At 41.7% G+C, this 3,493-nt stretch overlaps 3 non-coding genes across 3 annotated transcripts; 2 read left to right on the plus strand and 1 right to left on the minus strand.

Annotated features, from left to right (window-relative positions):
* Positions 1–1,246: 1,246 nt before the first annotated feature.
* On the plus strand, positions 1,247–1,319 carry TRNAA-AGC (transfer RNA alanine (anticodon AGC)). Its single transcript has one exon. It is a non-coding gene; the product is annotated as a tRNA-Ala (tRNA).
* Positions 1,320–2,323: 1,004 nt separating this feature from the next.
* On the minus strand, positions 2,324–2,405 carry TRNAL-AAG (transfer RNA leucine (anticodon AAG)). Its single transcript has one exon. It is a non-coding gene; the product is annotated as a tRNA-Leu (tRNA).
* A 143-nt stretch (positions 2,406–2,548) lies between these two features.
* Positions 2,549–2,634, plus strand: TRNAY-GUA (transfer RNA tyrosine (anticodon GUA)). Its single transcript is given in 2 exon segments — positions 2,549–2,585; positions 2,599–2,634. It is a non-coding gene; the product is annotated as a tRNA-Tyr (tRNA).
* The last annotated feature ends 859 nt before the right edge of the window (positions 2,635–3,493 follow it).

Here is a 3,493-nt window from a genome sequence, read left to right on the forward strand (position 1 = left end):
GGCAGTGAAATAAAATGAGGTTTATTCGGATAAAGACCTCGGAAACACACAGAAATACAGAATGCAAAAGTATATACACTCCCATCTGTCAGTACCCTGTAGATGTGCACTATATCTGTATCCATGTGTGTTACATTGTGTAGAGCAGCGGTGCGCAAACTGTGGGGCGCGACCCCCAGGGGGGGCGCGACACTCCCGACGGGGGGCGCGGGGTTTACAGAGGCCCCGTACGCTTCCCGAAGGCACTTAAATTAAGTGCCGGGGGAGCTGCAGGGCCTCTGTAAACCTAACTTACCGTGGCTCCGGCAGCTTCCTCCCTGTGTCGCCATGGCAACGCGGCGTCAAAATGACGCTGCGAGGTCATGTGACGTCATGTTGCTATGGCAACGTGACGTCATTACGCCGGAGCGCGGGTAAGTTGGGGTTGGGAGGGGGGCGCGGGAGTGAGGGGACAGCCGGCAGGGGGGCGCAGGGAAAAAAGTTTGCGCCCCCCTGGTGTAGAGGATGTGAAAACAAAAAAAGACTTGCGCTCATATGTGGTCTGTGATAAAATTAGTGACTTATGAATAAGATATAAAATACAACCTTAGCAGGTGAGGTTTTGTGCTGCTGGTCAGTGGGAATGGCTCAAACACCAGGCTACATGGAAACAAAAAAAGAACAGCGCAAAAAAACATTGTGTAGTATAATAAAATAATTATTTATAGTGTAAGGGTGAGTATTGCACGTACATCAACAAAAAGGGTTAATAGCATGACATGTTAGGGACATGTTACCACTCGGCAGGCACAGCAGGATACAGACACCGGTTACTGGACGTCCTCCCTCAGAATGCTGGTATCCGGTTTCGGAGTAAGCAGCTCAGCGCTGGGGAACCTTCCCGCGCCTTCACGGAGCCCTCAGCAGTTATTCTCAAGGGTTGATCGCCACGCTTCTTCCGGTTTGATCCACGCCGGCGTGTGACGTCATCCGGCAGCGTCTCTCGGCCGGTCGTGTCTTTAATGCGTCACCAGCATTCTGAGGGAGGACGTCCAGTAACCGGTGTCTGTATCCTGCTGTGCCTGCCGAGTGGTAACATGTCATGCTATTAACCCTTTTTGTTGATGTACGTGCAATACTCACCCTTACACTATAAATAATTATTTTATTATACTACACAATGGTTTTTTTGCGCTGTTCTTTTTTTGTTTCCATTGTGTAGAGGATGTATGTGTACAATGGAGACGTCTTTCAACAGGCAGCATATGGGGGATTAGCTCAAATGGTAGAGCGCTCGCTTAGCATGCGAGAGGTAGCGGGATCGATGCCCGCATTCTCCAGTTTTTTAAATAGTATTTTGTTTTTAGCCCACTATTAATACAGAGGGATTCTCTGTTTTTAGCTATGTTAAAAGGGGCACAACCAAAATGTGTTTGAGTTGCCCCAGTATAACACAAAGTGAAGTGAATATGACACAGTAATATTACAGAAAGCATATTACTGCATTACCAATACTCTTTCTTTCTTATCTCTTTTCTATATCAAGCTGTGTGACGGCAGGGGGTAGCCGGCCTTCATTAATAAAGGTGACACCGGGCTGGTTGCCCCTGAAACCGTATGTCAAGGGCTGAAGTGTCAGCTCTTGGGTCTAGTTGTGCGCCCTAATGTATTCTCCTGTAGTTTACGGTCCCCTGCAGGAATGTAAGTTAGGGATGCCGTCGGGTGTAGTTAGGATCCCTGTTAGGAAATAGCTGCAAGACACGCACTTTGGGAGCAGGAGATTAAGGGTGGATATTAGGGAGCAACTAGGGTTAAACATCTGTGTAATGTGTTGCTGACCGGAGTAGCCGGTAGTACTGTTATGTTACCCGCAAATGGTGTATAATTTTATCACGAATGTTACCTGATCTTTTCTCTATCACTAAAAGATCAGGTAACATTCATGGAAACCCCACACAACATTTGGTTACCATGTAAATAAGCACATACATACCATTACTTAGCTCTGTGTTTTTTGTTCTTCTTGAATCTTATTTCTAGTGTTAATAAGGTTTTTATGAATTCATATTTCCTAAATCCTTTCAGGATGAATGTTTTGGAAGCATTTATATATGGTTAATACCTTTCTTTGACAATGACACATATATCCAATAATGCTACTTATGCACCAAATGATGGGGAATAATGCACTAAATAATGTATTGAAATAGATATCAGACATAAGATGTGGCTGTCAAAAACATAGACATGAAACAGTTAATAGTGGTTATTAGCTATGTTGGCTCTACAGTGATACAGAATAAGACAAAGTAAGTAATTGTTACTACAGGCAATAAATAAAGATTGGCAGCGGTGGGATTTGAACCCACGCCTCCGAAGAGACTGGAGCCTTAATCCAGCGCCTTAGACCGCTCGGCCACGCTACCACATGAGTTCTTGAATGTGTGGTATGATGTTTGTAAAGGGAACTGATTTATATCATATGTTTTCTTTGCATGTTTAATCCCCTCAATACAAGCTCCACCACATGCAGGAATTATCCGGTTATTTCTTGGGCCAAAGCATGAAGCCTTCGATAGCTCAGTTGGTAGAGCGGAGGACTGTAGTGGTAATACAGCAATCCTTAGGTCACTGGTTCAATTCCGGTTCGAAGGACTTCTGTTTTTTATTTTCAAACTCATTCAGATGTTTGATATTATGTCAAATAAAAAGTGCAATTGGCTATCAGTATGCCAATAAGTATAAATGCTTAATTCTGCTACAGGAGGAATACACATGAAATTCTCTTTATATAAATACATAAATACATTACACCGATACATTTCATTACTGACAATCTGCCTGTAAATACAATGACCACAAGCTCTCACTCCCTATCACTAAAAGATCAGGTAACATTCATGGAAACCCTGCACACCATTTGGTTACCATGTAAATAAGCACATACATACCATTACTTCCCTCTGTGTTTTGTTCTTCTTGAATCTTATTTCTAGTTTTAATAAGGTTTTTATGAATTCATATTTCCTAAATCCTTTCAGGATGAATGTTTTGGAAGCATTTATATAAATATAAAATATTAAATATATATTTATATATATTATATTTGGTTAATACCTTCTTTGACAATGTCACATATATCTGAGGAAAAAGTTCATAAGCGACTTGGAAAAATGTAAATAAATAATGCACCTGGCCCCTATGGCATACATCCAAGAGTTCTCAAGGTGTTAAGCTCAGTAATAGCCAAACCATTATATTTAATATTCAAGGACTCCATTTCCACAGGCTCAGTACCACAAGATTGGCATAAAACAGATGTGGTGCCTATATTTAAAAGGGAGCTAGATCACAACCGGTGAATTACAGACCTGTAAGACTGACATCAATAGTGGGGGAACTACTTGAAGGTTTAATACGGGATAATATTCAGGAATACCTAATGGAAAATAAAATTATTAGTAATAGTCAGCATGGATTTATGAAGGATATATCATGCCAAATTAACCTTATT

The sequence above is a fragment of the Ascaphus truei genome, chromosome 4 (assembly GCF_040206685.1).
Source record: "Ascaphus truei isolate aAscTru1 chromosome 4, aAscTru1.hap1, whole genome shotgun sequence".
NCBI classification, from domain to species: domain Eukaryota; kingdom Metazoa; phylum Chordata; class Amphibia; order Anura; family Ascaphidae; genus Ascaphus; species Ascaphus truei.